Source organism: Lepeophtheirus salmonis, chromosome 6 (assembly GCF_016086655.4).
Source record: "Lepeophtheirus salmonis chromosome 6, UVic_Lsal_1.4, whole genome shotgun sequence".
In the NCBI taxonomy this organism is placed as follows: domain Eukaryota; kingdom Metazoa; phylum Arthropoda; class Copepoda; order Siphonostomatoida; family Caligidae; genus Lepeophtheirus; species Lepeophtheirus salmonis.
The window spans coordinates 47,008,124-47,032,035 of record NC_052136.2 but is presented as its reverse complement, the minus strand read 5'-3'; the positions used below and the strand labels follow the sequence as shown (position 1 = coordinate 47,032,035).

The following is a 23,912-nucleotide window of genomic DNA, read 5'->3' as shown; positions in this document are numbered from 1 at the left end:
CTATCTAGAATAAAATCAATTTTAAGGAAAAAAAATCATAATACTACCATTTTTTTTTTAGGAGATAGCCAATGATCTATTAAGAAGTTCTGAAATAATTGGATTCTACTATTGTAATATAATATATATTGACAAATGTTTTTTCTTTTACATCAATAGAAGTATTATCCAATGCTAACTGTGTCTTACGTCAACTTGGGTTTCCTAACATATTATTTTTCTTGAAGAATCCATCAATCGTTGTTTTGAAGATAAATAGTGTGTAGTGATAAAAAGGCTGACATACTTGGATCATTGAATCGCCAAAGAGTGGATGATAACAATTTGAAACAGTTCTTAAAAATCTTAAGTTGGCGTTGATTTGATGGCTTTGGCGTGGTAGTTTTTTCAATGAATTACCCCAAACCATACTATATATTGCATCCTGCTGCTCATTTTAATATTTATTGGGCAGAAATCTTACACTTAGTTACATCACAGTTATTTTCATAGTCAACCATTTGAGGCCACAACCTTTTTTTATGTGCACAATATATTCGCAACTTTTATTTTGTGGAAAAAGCTCAATTAAATTTTGGTCTTTTTGTATAAATAATTAATCTTGATCAGTGATGATTATGATTAAAGACACTCTGTTATTAATGGAGATCTATCACTCAACAAAGGGATAATATTTCCCATACATATAAAAAAACTGAATGTTCCCTACTAATTATCGCAACATACCAGTTAGCACATTTTTGCTTCTGAACTATAGAAAATATTGATTTTGGCAAAGAAAAAAGTGCAAAAATAGAATTTCTATAAATAATCACCCCAAAAATGTATGATCTCATGCTTTTTTTATCTTTTCGAGGTAATAATATGTTTTCACAAAGGGACAACGATATATGAGGAAAAAAATCGAAAAACAAGAGATTTTAACAAATATTTTTATATTTTATTTTTACCTAAATAAACTCATACAAAACTTTTATGACCCTGTTTTAAATGCATATTATTTTTTACTACGGTTTAACTAGTTAAAATTAATTCTTCCTTTAAATAAAGGATAATTTTAACCATTTTATATTAATTTGCTGTGTTTGACAGTGTAAATGTACCTTCTGGTTGAACATGCATTAACAAATATTCATTTGATTCAAGGACTAGGAAAGCAAATTGCAACCACTGTTAAGAAGTAATTTAAAAATTGCATTTTTGATGCAATTTTATGTATATTATCTTTATTGTTTTTCGAATTCTCTTTGAGTAAAATACTCATGTCAAAGGTTTGTATGCAATTTATTTTAGTGTGCATCTCCAATTTAAAAAAAAAAATGAAAAATTATTCAAGTCAAAGATCAAAGATAGATATTTCATAATCACTAATGAAATTTAATTTGTGTGATTTGGTATCCATTAAAATTTGTTTGAACTAATTTGATACAACATTTTTAACATTGTTTATTTCAATTACAATTATGAATATCCTTAAAAATATTAACTTTTATCTTATAAAAAACTCAATTTTTATAAATTTATGTCCAAGTTTTGAAATTGCTACGGAAACTTTGCTTCTCAGAAAACAATATTCTCTTAAAATAAATCTGCGTAGGGTTGTGTCTAAGAAATTTCTAGAGAAGGAAATATACTTATTGTAGACTAACTTTATTTACTATTCCTCGCTCAGTTGGAATAATTGTAATAGTACAATGTGTACTTTACTTAAGTAGTGGAACTCTTTTTGCAAAATTAAAGGTACATTAAAATAAAAATGATACTATGTTATGTAAAAATATTTTCGAATGTTTATTTATCTTTAGCCTTAATAATATGTTTCAATCTGTTTTAAAGCAACAAGAATACGTTAATACTATAGTTTATCTCAAACTTTGCCAATTTATTAGTTATTCGTTCTTTGAGGACAATTAAATGTGTTACTAGTTTAGCACATGCGCGGATGTCAATACGTGTTCAATGGATCGAAGTATACATGTTAAGTTCATGCTGATGCTTTACCATTGTTAAAACAAACTTTTCTTTTTGCTACTGTGTATGGACTAATTGAGCACATCTATACAGATCTATTGACAATATAAATGTGTACTCTAGAAATAAATTACTATATTTAGAAGATATTCATATTTTTTTTTCACAAAACATATAGAGTTGGGACCAAAAATTAGATGTAGCATGATTTAATGAAAAAAAACATGATTTTGATAATTCCAAGAAAAACAACTTTTAGCCAATTAAAAAAACATTTTAATACTATAGTTTTTATTCAAAAAAAATTCCATCCCAAACAATAAATGCCTCAACACCTCAACGAACTGACTCGCAGCCCTTGACGATTAATGCCGTGTTCATGGCGTACCACGCTGTCATAATGATAGATCAAATCGAATCCAAATTTGAATAAGAGGTATGGTAGATATTCTTCTCCGTGACACCTTCAACTGCAAAATTCAGGGTTTTGAGGTCAAGGCCGGAGGTATCACCATATTTTTTCTCTAGAATTTTTGGGTTTTGTTGGCTGTATGGGAGGGGTGTTCCTTCATTGACTACTTTATGATGTAAGCAGTCTGGGTGGATATGCCAAGGGTCTCTGCAGTATTTTCGTCACTGATATCGGTTTAAAGGAGATTGCATACGCGTTGTCTTTTTTGGTGTCACTCCGAAATTTTTAAACTTAGAGACATTGAAAAAAAAAACTTGTTTATATTTGTTTCAGCAGTTGTTTGGTTCCCTATTGACACCTTCTTTTTTAAAATAAATTGAGAAAACGGTAATTATATTTACTGCAAGTTTTGAATCCACACTGTGTATATATTAGATTAAGATACAATGGTAAGAAAATATCCCTCTTTGAGAAAAATTACCATATTTTACTCAAAAATGAAAGTATTTGCAACATTGTCTGTGATCATATATGATTTTTTTTTTATCTTAGAAACATCTTTTTAAAAGCCAATTTTAAATTCCTTTTTATTAAATCTTCCTTTATCTATTCGAAAAATTCAAAAAGTTTTGCGCAATATATTTAACAAAAAGTTATAAGACATATTCAAAAACATTAAAAAATGAATTACTTTTTTTATTCTTCACCACATTCTCCAAATTTCATTGTCTTGTTGCTAACAATTGATATTAATTTACGTCAACAAAATTAAGCAGTTATTTTAGTACACGTTTTATTCGATTATCAATTGACTGAGATACGTTGAATTTAATAGAAATCTTGCAGACTTTAGCATTGGAAACCAAAATAATATTTGTTGATTTGGGTTAGAAATTTAAAAATACTTTTCTTTTGGTTAAATTAATAATAACAATTAATATAATAATATTATCAGTATTAAAAAAGATATTATTTCATCAATACCGTGTAATTAGTGAGAAAACAAATTTTTGTAATTTGTAAAAGGAGAAAAAACATATTTCTAAATATATTTTTAATTAAACTGGAAACTAAGTTTGTAGTATCAACAAATGAATACATTTGATATAATTAAATCCATTAAAGCCTTTTATTTTAAACTGATTAGGCATTAGAAACATATAGACTTGATAAAAATAATTATGCAATCCCTTGTCGAATTTGATAGTTTACTACTGACAAAGAAAATAACGTCTATAATTTTGATATTTGGTTTATTTTAACTGCGAGAGACATTAAATAAATAAAAAACTCTATCGGGGAAGAAAAATTCTGAAAATAACTTGAAGAACACTATCCCCAACAACAAGCATAGGGGTGTAAACATAATGTTTTGTGGGTGTTACTCTTCTAAGAGTAAATGACCAACATACAATATATCATGAGTGACAACCTTTTTTTTTCCTTAAAATTGTATACTGAAGACGAGTCATGTAATGCGCTTCCAGCATGAGAATAACCCAAAACAATCGGACATGGAAACGAAATGTTGAATCAAGAAAACACACAATAAGGTAATGAAATGGTCTTACCAGTCTCTGGAACTCAATTACAAAGATTATCTTTATTTTTGAGCAAACTTACAAAGATGGGAAGGATCAAATAAATATATCTCCTCCATTTATTGATAGAGATAACTATCATCATATATTCACCGTAGCATAACAATAATCTCTTAAGTGCCTAAGCCTATAATTGCTTAAAATTACGTGTAGAAAAGTAAATAAATGCTTATAAATATTATTGAATCATTTAGTAATCAATCATTTGCTTAATAAAAAGGTAAAAGGAATTAACACGAATTACATATATCAGAAAATATAAATGGTATTAATCAATGTATCAAAACTAGGTTATTGCTTTAGGCGTAAAATTTAAAAGGGTACACTGCATGCAAGAACAGTACCTCACCCCCCTAACGGAGTATTAGAGTAGAGGAAAATGGGATATAACTAAGAAATTTAAGGATAAATTATGGACTTATTTTAAATTGAAAAAGGCAATATCTTGAATAATTGTAAATACGGAGTATATATTAGACTGGCCAGCTTTTGGCTTAACATTCTTCTTTCAGACAAATACCTTTTTCATTATGAGCGTCGATTGCAAAAAGAGAAATTTAATGTTCAAATAGTTTGATTGCTTGAGCCTTTAAATACACCTTTAGCATTAATAAGTGCATTTTGACACTAGTATAACATTTTGGAGAGTTTAAGAGGCTTAAAAATGGTGAGTGCACTGTATAAGTATGATTTCATGTCATATTTTCCTTTTGTACTCAAAATTTTAGACAGCGAAAGGGGATAGTTGAAATTCAAATACATTAAACTTTTAATATTAAGGAAATAACTTGGCAAAACGAAGAGTGTCTCATCGGAATAGTAAAAGAAAAATCTCAATTTTTTCCGTATATTCGGACAATTAGTATATTGTATCATCATGATTATGTTCAGAAAATTGTGAGTTTGTCCTTTATGAAGTATTCAGTGAGGTACTCGGGGTCGAACCATGGACTGTGAGATAAGATCCCATATTTAGTATTACGTTTTTTTCTTGTAACAGATACCATAAAGCGAAATTCCTATTTCATTAAATCCATTAACTCCTATAACACAAAATTACTAGAAATATATATAAACAGAAATGTACAAAAAAACATCAATGATGATCGAATGTAAAAATATCGAGCAAATGTGATCGATTAAGTCATGATCTCTCTCCTTCTACACCAATAATATATTTTTCTATTTGCAATGCGTCACTTTGTTGCACTCAGCAAAGTTATTTCTGTATTATTAAAAGGCTGCCATAATTGAATTTAATAATCAGGTGTCACTGTCTCTAATTTTGATATTGAAAGAAAAAGTATGACGTGCGGGCAAACTTATACAATGTGCCCAAAATGATTAATGTTGATCCATTTTTTTTTTTTTCAAAATCAACCAATACGACAAAATTGGTATTGTGACAGCATTATATTGCCCTAAGATCTTTGTGCGAAGGAAAGGAAAATTAATCTGATTAGGGGACAGCTTAATATATATAGAATGTACTTAGATATATAAGTGTTTTTCCATCAAATAAAAAAACCCTTAAGTTTATTTTAGGTCTAATTGTACATAAATGTGTTGATACGGTTATAAAATTGCAAAGAAACGAGTTTTATGTTTAAATGTAAAACAATATAGCTCAATGGACAACGCAACCGGTAAATTTTTTCTTGAACTAACTTGTGTAGATTCTTGTACTGGTCGCTCCTAAAGAAAAAAGTATACTTTTACATTTATGTACTGCAAGAAGATTCCTAGGTCAAATGGAATAAATTTAATAAGCAATTTCATCGTTAGGGGCGTTACATTCAGAGATAAATTTGGGAAATAAGCTGAACATTAACAAGCTATTGATTTGAATTAGAAAATTGAATATACATATTATATTTACACGTACTGGTATGATATTAAATGTTTGGACCCTTTGGATTTTGAGGGAAGTGACAAAATACTCAGCGTTACGGATATTACGGAAATGGACAAGCTCTTTGTACTCATTGTACACTTGATGAAAACTCTGAGAACTACTCTTTCCAAGACTAACACTGTTAAGTGTAATTTTGTTGGTAAGGGTTTGTGCTACTCAAAAACTATATTTAGAAAAAAAAAATCATGTTAAAGAAAGAATCACAGAATATGGCCGTTACGGATGTTACTTCTCTGAAATTTACAAAAAAAACTATGATATATAGACCTTTACACTCATATGTTTAACTTCACTGGCCCAATTAAACCAGTCTGGAGGGCCGATTCTTGTTTTGTTATATTGCTTAGTTTTGGAATATTGATCGCCAGGCAAAAAGAGAGAACGCAGTTCTCTACTGGAAACTGCAACTATGGAATGTTCAGTTGGTGAAGAAAGTTATGGAGAGAGCAGCTGGTAAGAGGTTATCAAATATCTAATGTTTGCTTATTTTTTCATTCTTTCCTGCAGAATCACACATTTCTATCACAAACACAACTATCAACCAAATACATATATCCTCACAATCTCACTCAGGGATTTATTATTTGGTGTTATTTGTCGATATTTTCTTTTTAACAAACTAAAAAGACAAACTATTTCATCGGAAAGACATATTGAAAACATAAAATCATATTTTAAATGTGAAAATCAAAATTAATAGAACCAACAACACCTCATCTCTTTGTAGGAACTGAATTTCGGTTCCTGTGTCGTCTATTTGTGGTTCTGGTGGTCGAAGAGAGAAAGTGTGCAGATATGACGCCTGAGGAGTAGAGTACTCTCTTCAAGAGTAACCTTTTCGATGTTTGGACATCTCTTTGCGGTGACTCTGGAAAAGTAGGCAGCAGTGTGGACAATTCCCTGTCGGCTGAAGATAGCCGTATTGACAGCCTGCTTCTCTGTGCCTCCCATACCGTCGACTGCTCCCCCCCCCTCGAAAAAAAGAAAAAATAATCATCATTATCTCTGTACTCCATTCATAAGAGGCATTCCATAAAGTAATATTTCTACCTATTAATACCATATATGTATATATAAATACAGTATTATAAGCATGTTTGATCTTAAATAAGTAGTATATTTGTGTCGACAAGTAACGTCCGTAACACTCGAAATAATAAAAACAATAAGACATGGATAACAATTGTTGCTAACATGTCATCTTTATAAAAAAGTTAGCCTTGCTTGGGAAGTTTGGTTGACATTGCTTGGAAAGTTTGGTTGACATTCCTTTCTAAATGTATGTTTTATGACAATTTCTCCTAAAAATGTTATGAATGTTACATGGGCTGTTCCATAAACAGAATCATAACAGCACGTTCTACCAGCTAATGGAAAGACGCAATGTACATAACTAATTTTCGTATTGACACGACAGCCCTTTCTGATGAAAAGTAAAGTTAGAAGACATGAGTAGAAGATTTTTTTTTACCATACTAGCCATTACGAATGTCATACAATTTTTTTTCACTGAAAAATAAATGGTTACTGTATTGCATCTCATCATTGTAATGAGAAAACAAGTATTTGCATGAATATTGTGATCAGATATATTTTGCACGGCAAAAAATAGATCTTGATTATACATTTTAAGTAGGTTTTGTTATTACTATGGCAACTTTATTTTTTCCTGATGAGGTTGCCCTTTGCATGGAATAGCCCTAATACTATTTTATTTCATTATACTTAATCAGTTGATTTAATATTTTAACTTCTTTTTTATATATATATTTATTGTTAAAATTTATAAATTTATGTGTTTAATTATTGTTGGTTAGTAAAATTTCAATGTCACTCTAAAACAAAAATTTAAATTAATTATTATATTTTCAAATCGATTTAACACTTTTTTAACAGCTCTTCATTATACAGAAGCTTATTTATAAACAAGGTTTGTCAAATTTTCTAGATGTTTGGATGTTTGTCAACACCTCATTTTTGAGTCAACATTTAATATCTTAAAACTACATTATAACATGATTTAGAAGGTATTAAAAAAAGAAATAGAAGAAAATATAAGTGATAGAGTTGTAAAAAATATTACTTTGGACAAGCCAATACTTTTTGAACGGTGTTTTTCATTTTCCAAAACTGCATGAAAATGATTTAAAGTTTAATATAATACAATAAATTGTTTGACTAATTGTAAGAAAAAATGAATATTTTACGGACAGGAAAGCTTAAAATTTTAATATAAATAATTCAATTTGTTTGCTTACATTTAATCAATAAATACTAATTAAATGCATTGGATATACAAGATATTTAAATTGGGGTTTATTTTCCTGCATCTAAAATATTAATACCTTATTATAATCAGTCAAATAATAAACTTTATTTCATTAAATTAAAAAAAAATATAAATGCAAACTTACATTGTTTATTTATTATCTAATCTATAACAAAATTAAAAGTTAAACTGAATTACTCAATGAAAATCTATTTTTTTTTTGTCAGCAAGCCTTTTGAAGTTCTAATCAAGAGATTATTTCTCAGCTTACGTTATTAAATAAAAAATAGCAAAAAAAATATGAATAAATATCAGTTTTCATATATATTCATACATTTTACCAAATTTTTCTATGATTGGGCACATTTTTTTAGAATGGTATTCAAGATGACTTCATAAATAATATTTTTTTTTAATATTGAAATCTTTTTTATGAATAATCATTATTTTTATTTTTCATTGATATATGTAGTTATAGTTTTGAATATTTTTATGGCTGGAATAACAATTATAAATGTGGTTTTTAGCCGTCAAGTGAAAATGCATTTGCATAGCGTAAATATTTTTCTTCTTATCTCGATCAAATAACCTAACTACATACTTAACAATTATAACAAGTTATTGTGAACTTTCATCATTACTTATTATATGAAAAATAAAATAGAATTGAGTAGTCATTTATTTTTGGATCATCAATAATTAATGTTCTCTGAATGTTTATCATTTCACATTAATTTGACCATTTTATTTTATGTTAAAGCAACTAAAAGTCATATTGAGCTCTGCGAAATTAACACATTTCCTAAAGTCTGTTGCCAAAAATATATTTAGTTGGTCTTTCCGATATACATTTGAAACAAGGTATTTCGGAATGATTTATTTTAAATCTTGTTAGAAATGGAATGGGTTATATATTTCAAATGTTTTAGTAAGGTTTTTAATGTGTGACTGATTTGATTGGAATGCAAAGACATCAATAGAGTTTTTAATTTATTACACTTAAAAAAAAAGAAAATTGACATGGTAACCCTGACTATTCGTAGAATGTTTGGGAGGAGAGTAGCTTAACAGTCATCAAGTTTTATAAAATTACCATTAAGAGGAAGGAAATTAACTCCTCGCTCTATATACTCCTATGTAACATGGACAAAGGCAGGAATTACTCAGAAGTTCGTACTCAATGTCACTTTGAGTCCGTTACCAGGACTTAATCGTATATATATCCAATAATTTGCCTTTCTTACTTTTAGGCTTTCATGTGCAAAAGTATACGTACTTTTTTAAACTTTTGTGTATTAAGGTTTCGTCTTAGAAAAAATATAGAAAGTCCTCAACAGAATGAAAACATTAAATCAGTATTACTTTTTAATAATTTAGTGAACTAGATGTATTTATTTACAATGGTCTAACTATTGCTTAAACTATAAAAATACATTTAATATTTGCAAAATAAATGATATAAAATAAAGTTACTAGTGTAGAAAGTGAATATAAGCAATATATTTGGAAATCTCGTGTGTTTATTTTAATAAGAAATGTCATTAAATATATTTATATAAGCTTTTTTCTGTAACTCAAAAATATAAAGAACTGAAAAGAGTTATTCAGTAAAAATAAATATATCGGTTTTTTACAAAATTTTGAAAGTAATTTTGTGAACTGTGAAACTTGTTCATTCAGTACATTAAATATTTATTTAATTAATTTATTTAGATGAAATATTCTTATTAATCATTTAAGCAGAGTATACAGTAAAAAAAAATTAACCTGCATACCAATATAGGCAAACTCTTTTGGCTAAGAAAATAATTTTTATTACAGTATAATTTTATAAGAAACTTAACTTTTTTTTACTAAGAATTATAAATCCATCAATTTGCCAATGACATTTTATGTGACCCGTCAGCTCAACAGTAAGCTAGATATTTATTTTCAGATTAATTGGTGAATTAAATTGTAATATTGGATAAATTATCACCCCTTTTTATCAGGGAATTATTATAAGTAATCCTTTGGAGTGTGAAAGTAGAGCAAATGTCACTAAAAACAAAAAAAAATCATCATATTATTTATGGAATTAGAAACTGATAGAGTTGTTAGATATATGGGCAATTTATGTCACATAAAACCTAAGTAGACTCTAATGTTAGTCAAACTTGTTTGGTATATGAACTCATCCCAGAAGTTTGATTAAGTGATCGAAATATATTTCATTTTATATTGAACATTTTTTATGAACTTGATTTGGTTTGTTATGTTTTTCTATTACTCAACACTCTTCAATGAACACAAAATATTTTATAATTTTGTGTCTAAAGGATACAGTTTATTATTTTTTGTATGGGAGGCTGATAAAGATTTACATTAAAAATACTATTTGAAAAGATTTATAAAAAAGAGCATCTCATCCCAGAAGTTTGATTAAGTGATCGAAATATATTTCATTTTATATTGAACATTTTTTATGAACTTGATTTGGTTTGTTATGTTTTTCTATTACTCAACACTCTTCAATGAACACAAAATATTTTATAATTTTGTGTCTAAAGGATACAGTTTATTATTTTTTGTATGGGAGGCTGATAAAGATTTACATTAAAAATACTATTTGAAAAGATTTATAAAAAAGAGCATACTTAGAATCTTCATTTATTCGTGGATCACATTATAATAATATATATTTCAAACTTAAGTTTATATTGGTCTTAATGATAGATCTAAGTTTTACAGCCTATTTTTTAAGAAAGCCATTTTAAACCAATACAAAATATTCAAAATATATGTATATATTTAAGGAAAAAAAGCGACCCTAGTCTCCAAAATATTTTTTTTTATGCCTACCTTTTTATCTTAGGTACTATAAAAACGGGATGCCGAGTTATTTTAAGTATGTAAAATAGACATGTATTAAATAATTCTCATGAACAAACACGCTTATACGACAAAATAAAAAGTGTTATGATGATTTAAGGTTATCCATAAAATTATGAAATAATATGTGTAGGTTTTATAATACTTTTATATTAGGAATACCAGGTGTAACGAAAATTAAAATTCCAGCACGTAAATTTTGCTAGGTTTATGTGATTTTATACTTATTACCACTACATAATTAATCAAAGGTAAGATATATAAGCAGATATTTTGTAAAACAATAAAAATATTAAACAAAAACATGTCCAAGGAACGGGAAAAAAGATACATATTGAAACATTTACAGATGCAGAAACTATTCCTTTCAAGATTGCAACCCAAGTAGGAACACGTGAAACGACAATTGTCAATATTAAAAGGAGAATATAAGTCAAGGGAAGCTTGATTAGACATCCTGTCTATGGCATAAAGCCTACATTGGACCTCAATATTGTGAAGTAGGGTTTTGATTTGAATAAAACTGACAGGGACTGATTAAAAATAATTATTTTAAATTATTAAGTTACTAAAAAACGGTTAAATGAAAAAATATATGATGGTAAGAAGATTCGTTTTAACTGTCATGTAGAAATTCTTGTGACGGACAATGCAGCTAATGTAAATAAGATGATAAATTTGCTAAGAAAATCAAAAAGCCTGAAAACTTTGTCATTAGGTTTGGATGTACAGCTCACTTATTAAATAAATTAGGTCGTAACCTATTAATTCAAATCGTGAAAAGTAAGGTAGTCTATGTCTATAATCAACTTTTTAATAATCACTATACCAGAGCAAGATATCAGCAGTAAGGAGGTCAATTTCTAATCATACACCAAGAATAACGATGGAACACAATGCCAGATTGTCTCGATTCAGATATAATAACTGGCCCATTCTCATAAAGATATTTTAAGTTGAAAGGGAAATTATTGTCCAAAATTTTATATGATTCAAGATCAATTGGCATTCAAATGAAAAAATATATGTATATATTGAGATGTATCTCCTTTTTTTAAATCAAAAGATTTAACTCATGAATTTATTTATCTTGATTTCAATCAGCCACTCATGGTAATAACTAATTTACAAATATTTTTCTGATATAAACTCAGTTAAGTATCCGCGTGCTAGGATATAAAAGAAAGTAATGGAGAAGTAAAAGATAATTAGAATTGTCACTACATAGGATTCATAAAACATGTCCTGACGATTTGTACAAAAAAAAAAAGTTTTAATCTTAACAATTTAAAGATTAAGAGAGCAATTTACCGCCATGATATTTTACTACATCAGGTACAATCAGTTGTGAGGAGAAGGAAATTCCACTCAATATATAGTAAGTACATATTGGCTGGAATTACTTCCATGTCAATGCTTAATTCCACTCGGAGTCCAAGAAAGATTTACACCTATAATGCCCGAGCAAACCCTCATTGTTACTCGCTGTATTTCATGAGCACAGAGGATAGTAATTGCTTTATACTTATAAGTATTATCATCAAGAATTAAACAATATAGATAAGAGTTTGGAAAATAAAGAAAACCTCTCTAGATTTCCAATAACAAAAAGTTGTACCAGCATTCTAGAACACGTTTTATTCTTTACAATTTATAATATTCATAGATGTGTGAAATTTTTCAAAAAGAGCTAAAGTGGCTTTTCAAGCTTATTTTCGGTTTTTTGTATTTTTGCATAGCGAAAGAACATATTGTATGCATCACTGATAATATACCTTTAAATGTGTTCCTTTATTATTTTTTTGAATAATGTAATTGTGTGTTGAAGGTGGTAAAGGGCCCCTTTAAATAAAATTATAATTACATTCTACTAATTAAAGAATTGGGCAATAGGTGTGTCCTTGCCGCCAATTGGAAAACAAATTCTGACACAAGGGTTTGTTCAATATATTTATATTTTGTAAAACTTACCTATTATATATATTCAAATTAATATATGAACAGATTATTTGGATTACCTGAAAAAGAAGATAAATATAGAATTGAAGAGTTTTTAAATAAATAAAAAAGTATGAATTTTATTTTGTAAAAAAGATATAACATTATTTCCTTGAAATTTTGAAAAAACAACACCTTAAATAACAATGAAGGAAAACAAATATTTTAAATTGTACATCATTTAGAGGGCTATACCGTTCATCAATTTTTTGTTAAAAATATGTTTTCATAGGCTTAAACCGTATGTCTACAATAATACAAAAATGAAATAATATATATATATATATATACATTTTAATCAATTGGAGAAAATATGTATAGGTATAACAAATATTTGCTTTTTAGGATAGACGAAGAGTGTCCCTTTCTAGTACAGTCTTAGTCTGGTCCAACTCAGTCCTGCATATTGGCCCTAAAAACTTATAGAATTCTATCTTTGATGGGTCACTTAACTGCATTTCTTATTTTTAAATCGGTTTTAGTACTTGCAGTACGAAGGACCGATAGTCTTAAAAACGGGTCCAAGGACTTATATACCCGGTCCTAAGACTGGAATAGCCTAATCAATAAGGATTGATATAACACTACTCAGGAAAGCAATATCTGTGCTACAAATTTTTGTTTTTTTCTTGATGTTAGCTTGGAATTTGTATTATTTTTGTTCAATGTATATTATAAATGGTTTATGTTCGTAAATTAAATTTTGAGGAATACATTTTTGCGTCATACTAAAGTAAATCAATTTGTAAAATTGGAATGTAAACCGGAAAGGAAAGGATGAGTAAATAAAATATTTCAAGGGAAAAGTATTAAGCTTAACTAAAAAAATTATTCCTTCAATTAATATAATTGATTTTGAAGCTATTTACAAATTCTTTCGAATAAAGAATTTAATCTGCTACTAGCATTTCGTTTTACATTTCTTTACCTTTTTTTAATTTCAATTTTATTCATGAAAGTTAGTAAAATATTTTTTGAAGAAATAAATTCCTTGAAAAGTATTTATTTCAATTGCAGGGAGATTCAAATAATTCCTTTTATTTTATTTTTTTAATTGTACTAAAATATTTGGTATTATCATGAGGATAAACTAGTGTATAAAATACAGAATAAAATTGAAGTTAATTTTGAAATAGAACGTAGGTAGTAAAATAGATGTGTTGTGTTAACATAAAAACAACCTTGAACAAAAATCAAGAAAAGGATAACTGTCCAATTAATTTTTTTTATCTCATAATTAAATACAGAAGTGGTATTTATCATAAAAACGTATCGGTCCATTATGATTTTTTTTAAAGGAACTAAAATACCTATAATAACTTCTAGATCTTTTATTTAAGTCACTATAAAATATTTCCATTAATTTCTAATTATTTTACTATGACAATAAATTTTTGCTTCTGTAAGTTCAATTTTCAACAACTATTATGTATTTACAAAAAAAAAAAAAATGATAGAAATAGACGATAATTTGTCAAAGAATAGAAGTTTTTTTAGAATCTTTTTTGAGAACAGTTATTCTTGCTTGCTTGTGTTGATAAGTCACATTCGACCCCACTCCAAGGTCAAGAAGCACTATAAGCTGAATAATCAATGACCATGTGATATATTTTTTTAATCAGTAAAAACATACCAACTTAGAACAAAAATATAGTTTTCAAAAGTTTAAGGAATGAACATTATATATTATATGCCTATGTTAATATTTTGTGTTTTTATCAAAAATATATGTCTATTTTGAATATAGTATGACAATAATAGAATATTATGTCATAATGATAAAAGAAGAGTCATATTTGATGTAACATAATAGACATTTTTTGCTTATTTTTCAAAAATTGAGGAATAGTATATAAGAATGCAAAGCAATCACTTTTAGCAAAAAAAACTTATTTAAATATTCGTATGCAGACATTTTCAACTGACTAAAATATTTGGTCATGACTGGATAGGTACGGTTATAAGATAAATATTGTTTTTTGAGAAATTATATTTATATTTTTTTTAAATCTTCTAAGATTTCTTCGATACTTTAAATGGATAAAAATAGGGGGAATGTATTTGTACCTTTCTGATTAAATAAATAATATTTAAAAAATATTTTTTTAATATGTATACAAATTATACAACATCTGGCTGCATCTTGATTTTCAATAATAAATTATTAAGAAAGCTAATTTATTTATTTTTTTAATTAGAAGTTTTTACTAAAAGTACTAAAAAAATGATAATTTTTAATACATATATATTTTTTTCTATTTTACTGCATACTACTTATAAACGATGAAGAATGGTATCCCTACAACCTCTGTTCCCTACGTCATGTCTTCACTACATATTAGGTAATGTGAAATTTTTTGACCTGACATAGAGATGGTATTGCAATTGGCAAAAAAACAGGTTTCTTTTAGGGTGGTCATATTTTTTGTACGACTTGTTTCAACTGGTTTGCTCAAGTAGTTTGTTTACACGAACTGTTTTATTAAAAATCGTCCATGTTTTTGTTAATATGTATACAATTGGATATCGTAAGGTTATCAAATTCTTCATTTAGGATTATTTATCCCTTTAGATAATTCATCTGATGTTGACGAAATTTTACAGGGACACTACTCCTTGCATGTGAACTGTTAAAAGGGTGCAGCTGAATTTAAATGTTTTCATCTGCCGGAAAGGTGATATCAAACATGTTTTTGGGTTACAAAAGAGATCATGTTATTGGATTATCTTGAAAAAGGCAGATAAATTATATGTGAACATTATTTCAACCTACATTGATAGATGAATGTCAAAATTAGCAAGAAAAGGTTCGAGTGAAAAAAAAGATAAATATCATCTTTTACCAGGAAAACAAACGTACACAAATGTGCGCGTTGTCAATAGAAAACTACGGAAGTTTATTTAAGATAGCTCGGCCATCCACCTTTTTCTCTTGATTTGACATCCTCAGACTTAAAAACTAAAGAAATTAGTTTATAGGGGGAGTTTTGCATCCATTGAATGAGTTAAGAAGGCCGTATATCAATATTTGCACAACCTACCAGACTCTTACTTCTTGGAAAAGAAAAGGTATAATTTTTTTTATTTATTAAAGATTACAGTCATTTAGTTGTCAGGCAGATAACTTTTTTCATTTACCTAAAGGGTTTTTATGTTAGTGTTTTTTGTAATCAAAGTCAGTGCTAACTGTGAATCAAGTTAAATTTTTTGTAAGTATAATATATGAAAATATTATGATAGAAGTGTCAAATTGTTGTAAAAATCCGTCGAAATAGAATTACTTAACTTAAAGTCAAAAAGAGGGGAATTATATCTGAAGGTTTAAAGTTTGAAAATAATAAACTAAGCCTAGCTTGATGTTACTAATAATAGTAAATGTTTATTTAAATGTAACTTAATCTATTGAAAGTTATTTAAAGAGTTTCCTTCTTTGGATTTTAATAAATATATATAAGAATCTATACAAGTGGCATCTAACGGAGGAAAAATGTGTTTCTTTTTCTTTCTTCTCTTTTTTCTGCTACATGTTTATTATGTGTGTATATACAAATCATTTGTAGAACTTTTTATATTATAGCCTTCAGAACTCAACAATTTTCCATTTTCATAAAAAAGAAATTCGGTAATTTAAAATATTTTTTATTCGGCCGAGAGAAAATGCCACGTTAGTAATTTTCATTCTTTATTGCATTTTCCCTCTTACCAGCAAAAAAAACATTTTAAATCAAAAGACCTCGTAACATTGAATAGAAAAATTGTTGAGGCTAAATTATTATAATATACAAAGTTATCCTGAATGAAGGGTCTACAGGTCCATTTTAAAAATATACAATAGGGTGCATAAAACCCCCATGATTTTTAAATGTTTTAATTTTTTTATGGCGGCATAAAAAAGCGTTTTATCACATAATAAAATAATTTTGTTGAAATTTTATAACTATTGAGTATCATTAAGCCGGCCCACATAAATGGTAAAAAATGGATTTATATGTATCTCTAAACTAAATAAATGCGACAAAAATAATTTAAATTATAAGAAATATGTATATTCCAAGTTAATACATTCTTACACAATAAATAAGACATCAAATAATTTTATTTGTTTTCGAGGTTCAATGAAAAAATACCAGAATATCATTTTTTGATGACGAAAGTCCAAAATAAACAAATCAAAAGTTAATAGATATTCTACTAATTGACAATCTTCACAGATACTTATGTTTATTCAGTAATATATTAGATTTCTCTTGTTTAATTCTCTCTGTTTCTACTACTTGCAAAACATTTTAAAAATGATCTTTTAATTTGGCAACACCCGAACATAATATATGAACTTAGTTTTATTGCCTTTGCTGCCGAGTCACTAATAACGTTAATTAAATTGATCTTTCATTTCGAAGACATATAAGACGACAAATTTATCCACTCTGCGTCTTTTTTGGTGAGGAAATTAGTCTCTAAGCTTAGCATTGTGAATGTGAGCAAGGAGTTGGACGAAACTAAATCTAGAAGTGTCGTAGACTGTGTTATGTCAATAAGGCAACGTGGTGCCCCAAAACCTGTACCAAAGCGTTATTTATGACTGTCCCGTCTATCACTGAGTTCATATTTCATTACTATGAACCTCTTAGCCATATTGTTCCGCTTACTTGATGGAATTAAATTCCTGAAGAGCGGAAATGTTACCATTTCTGCAGATAAATACCACAAATGAGAAGATAGAGCATATATGGCACTCTTAAACACGGTTGGATTGATAAGCTTATATTGCCAGGATTTCTTGTTAAGGCACAAATCATTCCAAGAAGTATCCATGGATGTAATACTTGTATTCCTCCGTGAACTGTAGATAAAGCATACAAAATTGACCAAGAAATATAGCTTTTCAGTCTAATATTTGGTATAAATGGTTCCTGCTGACAAAGATAAGATATTGTGTTATAAAAAGAAATTTTTTAATTGAAAACAACAATTTCAATTGAAGACAGCAATTGCAATCATCCAGCGGGCCTTTTGCACTGCACCAGGACACTTGAGGCAAAAATGCTTGATGTTGAGGGATATAAATACAATATACACAGGGGATTAAAACATCTTTATCATACAACTAAGTCAATAATTTTTATTTGGGGATCTAATGCACACTAATATACAGGTAAATATGGGTACAATGTAGACTCATAACGGATGTAGTAACCTACTTGAAACTAACTATTTATTAATATTGACTGTATATTTTATTGACAAACACATTTGTAGTTATCAATTTATCGTAGACTATATCAATTTAGTAGGAAATATATTAATTATCTCTAAAATTAGATATCTTCTAAACATATATTATTTTATGTTTGAAATAATACAGTGTGCATCGTCTAAACTTTCTTCTTTCAAAAGGCAATAAAACAATTTTTATAAATTATTTTTTTTTTTTTTTATGGTAATAGTACACATGTCATGTTTTGTTTTACACAATTTTGAAAATCATGTCAGGTAGGAGACGTCTACTATTGTCCCTACACTAAATAAACATAACTTTGGTGATTTAAAATTTTCATTTATTCGTTTCTCTTTAAATAAATTTTCAATTATAGGTTTTAGAAGTTTATTTATTTCATAAAAAGAGATTCAAAATTTAATTTAAAATATTTTAAATGAATTAAATAATTAGTTATTGTCAATTCTTTTTCAACAATTCCGTAAAAAGAAAAATTCTAGGAGTATGGAGCTAAGTAAGATCTCCCAGAAGCCTATTGACTTCATTTACTATCAAAAACATATTCGAGAGGTCCAATGCATTTATACTTTTTTGAAGCATTGTAGTTCAATCATAATATTGATAAAAATATGCTATTAAGCATTCATCAAACAAAACCATCATAAAGTTATTGTTCTTTTCTTAATCAATTTTAAAGATATTATTTGTATATAAATACAATATAAGGACATTGATAGATACAATAATATCCAATTAATTAGTATAATATTGGATACGAATAAAACTAATTTGTTGGATATTTTATTTAATAAATAGATATACAAACTATAAGAGTGGAAACAGCTGGAGTCCCAACCAAGAAGTACTCTGTCATTTTTAAGGTAAAAATATTTATAGAAGGACATAAATTGCATTAACCATTCATTACTAAAGTTGATTTATGACATTATTATTTTTCTAATATTCACAAGTACCCGTGAAAATATTGATTTCTTATATTTATTTTTAAATAAATAAAATTAGTTCCAGTATATCCAACTAGGTATTAAGGAAGAAGGTGGCAAACTCTTCAGTGAATAGTGAATCCATGTGACACAAGCATAGCAGATTTTGGCCTTTTTTGGGACTAAACAACCAAGTTTTAAGACTACCTTTCTTCAATAACCAATTAATGTGGGATGGCAAAATATCTTGCCACACATTAAAACAATGTTTATCAAGGTTCTCTTGATTGTTAATGCCCGTTTGAATCATCAACCAATTTTTTTTTTTTTTTATACCCTTTGAAAACATGTTTTGTTGGAAGGGATAAACAACAGCAATACTTAAAACAGCAATCTGTGTGTAGTTTTTATATACCTTTGTAAAAAAATATCATTACTAAATTTTGTTGTGTTACTAAACATTCTTTTTAAATTTGACTTTATAATTCATGCAAAAACATGATTTTATTTATGATTTGCAAGAAATCATGCTAATTTTTAATCCAAATACGGATTTAAAAAGTAAAAAAAAAGTTTATTAATATCGAAATAAGAATGTTAAATAAGGCCTCAAGAAGCTAAAAAAATATTTGTATCTGCAGAATGCCGTGACAGGCTTTAGCTTGTAAACGTAACATTTTTCAGAATGTGTTCTATTTGGGAAACATACTTATATTTTATATTGAATAATATGAACAATCAGTAAGTCAAAATTAATGCTGGATAATTTTCGTTACTAATGGGTTAATATTGAGTAAATTAATGAACTATTGGATACTATATGCAACTACCCAATAAAAGACCTTATATTTTACTGTCAATCAAAAGCGTATGTCTCTTATGCCTAGTTTTGTTAAATATCTGATCTTAAAATATAATTTCCATAGTGAAAATTAAAATTAAAATATTACAATGAAGAAAATAAAATATTTTACTCTAATTGTTTTAATTTTATCCTTCCTAATTGTTGGAAAAAAAAATTTATACAAATTCAATTACTTTTAAGGATCTCCAGTACAATTGAATTTGATTTAATTTAAATATCACTGTTTTTCATGGGCATAAAGTAAGTATACATTGCAGTTTTAAATTTTTTTTTAAATAGGCATTTGACAAAGTTTCATCACGATTTATTAGAAATGTGTTTATTTTATTGACTGAATATATCAACTATGAGCCCCCAATATTGTGTCACCTTCAACTATGGTGATATTAATGACGCCAGTGAAACCCTTTTTTTTTAGTATTAAAACAGGTAAACTCTGAAAAAATATACTAAAAAAATAAATAAAAATAATACTTCATATATGTATTTTGCTTTGGGCAAAATTGACTCGTTTCCGTTTTTGTGTTGAACAAAGTATTGGTTGTCCTTTTTTCTTTTTTTTGCCTAAATTTATTTGAATTTTCTTCATCTAAGAGCAAGACCTAGTGCAAAAAAAAAGTCCAAATTTGAAAGGATGTAGAATACCTGTGCAATAAAGATATACCGAATGATATCAAAAAATTGTCCCTCTGATATTCTTAATTAGTTTGTATATATGAATAAAAATATTTTAATATGTTATTTGAATTGGTCACATAAAATTGCACTTCATAAGTATAAGTAAACAATATAGTATTACAATTACTCTATATGGCCATTGAAGTTCATTACATTATTTATATTTCCCTAGTTTTAAGGAGTAAGCATGAAACAAACCGATTTACATTGAGTTTAGGATAATAATTTATACGTAGCTATGTCACTTTAAAAAACAGTTGAGTTGTTTAGTATGGGTTCATCAATTTGTTTAATAATGTTAGCAAGATGATGGATGTTTACCAAAAGAAGAGCAATTTTGTTGTAAGATAAACTCGACAACCCTTCGAATCAATCCTATGTTAGCTTTTTTACGTAATGTAATTAGGGGAAGAGGCAAACTTTTTAGGTTGCACTCATATAAGAAAAACATAAGCCGTAAGTGATGCTTTCATTCATTCATCTAAGTGTGAGTGCTCTCTGTATTAGGAACTCCCAGGCTACAAACATTGTACAACATGTTCCTTCCTTCTTTCTTTTTCGGTTAATATACATACATGTTATAAAAGTTAAATGTAAATATAGATATCAGATAAAATATCAAAAAATTTAGTAACTTTCTTTTGTTGGATACTATGAAGATATTTGATAGTTTTTCTAATATATATTTTTAACGTTTGGTTAAAATACAAAGATGTTGTTATGGGTCATTTTCACCCAGATACTTTATATAGAATTCAGATATAGAATTATCTTGTATCTTTGATGTTTATTTTTGATCTTTCAATCTTTTTTGTTTTTAGATGACTACCAATTAAGCCCAGAGATCAAAGTGTGTGTTGATGAGCAGCTTTTATTAACTTTTCTTTATTGCTTTTCATTTCATTTCTTTATTATAATCAAAAATGAGCTCTAATAGGGTTTTTAGTTAAAGAAACCTGATAGAATTTAGTAAAAACGATAGTGACGTATTACATATTTTATTAAATTCATTATACTTATTGGAGTCTGATAAAATTGAAATAATTATGGATTTACAACAATGGCAATTTAAATATAAGGATTAAATAAAAACTTTCAAGGACTTAATTTTGTAAGCAAAGATTTGAAACACAAAATAGTCTTGCAAATAATTACATTTTCCAATCATTTTGTTCAAACTATCAGTTATCATAAGGTGTTTCACTAAGTTTAGTGAACCTTTTTTGAACATTATTTAGAACGTTAGCTTAAAACATAAGACTACTCTAATATTCAAAATGACTGGATAATTTTTTTCAAGGGATTACTTATATAATTTGTCATTTATAGAAAGAGTTATAACTTTCTACACAACAAAAACTATACAGACAATAATTTATTTCTTAATCATTATCTACATATAAATAAAAGTGCAATATTCACATAATTTGTACAAAAATACTTTATAGTTTTTGAATGTCATTACTCAATGGTTTCTTAAATATGTGTTATTCTTTAATTTAACATCATAACACTACTCCTATTTATTTTATACCAATAATATATATTGCTTTTTAATGGGTATAATTATGTCATTACCCAATTTAAATTTATGTGTACACATATTATGTCAGTAATATAATAAAAAGAAAAAAATACATAATTAATTTTCTATGAGATCAATGTGTAATTTATAGCTCTTTAATGTAATATTATTATTAAAACTATCAAAAATATAGTCGTAAAAAAAGGAAATTGATTTTAAATTAATTTCTCCAAGATTAAATAACTCTTTTTTATTCAAATAATTACGGAACAAAAAATATGGGACAAATGAAAAAATGATTATTGACAAATGTAAATGAGCTGTCAGAACCTATAAATACAACATATTTACTGCATTCATAGTGTAAGTTGGTTATTATTCCATAACCCAATCGTACCCACGCAAAAAAGAAGTGGTATGAGGTAACAAGATATTTTTTGATGGACCTGCATATAAACTTTTCGTTAGTGAACATCTTTTTATAACACAGTTTGTAAACTAGAAAAAAAGTAAAATGTACTTACTTAGATGATGAACTGTTTAATGATTCTAATAATTACTTTTTTTAAATTTTGTATATTTTTCTAACCCTTCTATACATTTTGAACTTGTTAATATCAATTGAAATGCTGAAAATACTTGTTTCAATAAAAGAAATAGGGAAAAAATGAAGTCTTATTTCGAAGGTTAATAAAAATACAACGTTAGTCTATCATGTAAATAGATTTTCTTGAATTTTCATCTTGATGTACCTTTCAGACTGCTAGGCAAGACAGACAAATTTGAATGTCATAGAGCTTAACAGCGTTACTCTCACAGTAACAGTGAAGGAAAATGATATTTAAATATCCTTGGTAACAGTTATACTCCATGAAGTCACCATTAAAAAGCATGATTGAAATCAAACGTTAGTCAGAAAAGCGTTATGTTCTAACCTTCTATTTCTATTAATCTTGTCTCCTTTCAAAATAGTCTTATAAATACGAGTTTGTAATTGGAACAAGATATAACTTGATATTATTATAGTAAAAACGTATTTTTTAAGTTTCTTTAACCAAAATTGTTAGCAAAGATTCATTTTTTATACAAATTAAGGAACCAAATAAGCACTCATTAGTCTCTGATATTGTTGGCGAATTTAAAAAATAATATCCACAATTTATATAATTTTGTAGCTACTGCATTAAGCCTTAATTATCACATTGAAAGAAAGAAGAATGAACTAAATAAAAAAATTAAAAAAAAAACAACGTTTCAGCAATTCATTAAATTCAATTCATCAAACCTCGATTAAAACTTCCCTAAAATTACGAATAAATCCTAAACTAGGTATTAGTAAGATATGTAAAAAAATTCATACCACCAAATTGAATGCTTTAAGAAAATATTAAGTGTTGCCGATAAAATGTAGATTAAAAGAACTAAAATTATTTTTATAAATTTTGGGTTGTATAATATCCCTTTTCGTTAACAGAGGGTTAGGTTTGACTTTTTTTAAATTTTCTTTCCTGCATTTAATTTATACCAAATTAACGGTTTACTTACTGGATGTAATAACCAACGAAATTACTTTTGCTGAATTTTCAACCTAATTTAAATTGGGTTAAATCAATAGAATTCTGCTATTGTAATTTAGTCATCCATG

General features: G+C 27.2%; 1 protein-coding gene across 2 annotated transcripts in view; it reads right to left on the bottom strand.

Annotated features, from left to right (window-relative positions):
- LOC121120736 (allatostatin-A receptor) overlaps positions 1-23,912 on the bottom strand; it is a 142,397-nt gene that overhangs the window by 57,391 nt on the left and 61,094 nt on the right. The window contains exon 2 of one of the 2 annotated variants that reach the window (XM_071889616.1): positions 13,011-13,057. The exons of the other annotated variant lie outside the window; for it this stretch is intronic. The gene's annotated coding sequence lies outside the window, so the exon portion shown is untranslated. The remainder of the gene's footprint in view (positions 1-13,010; positions 13,058-23,912) is intronic. 2 annotated transcript variants of the gene reach the window in all.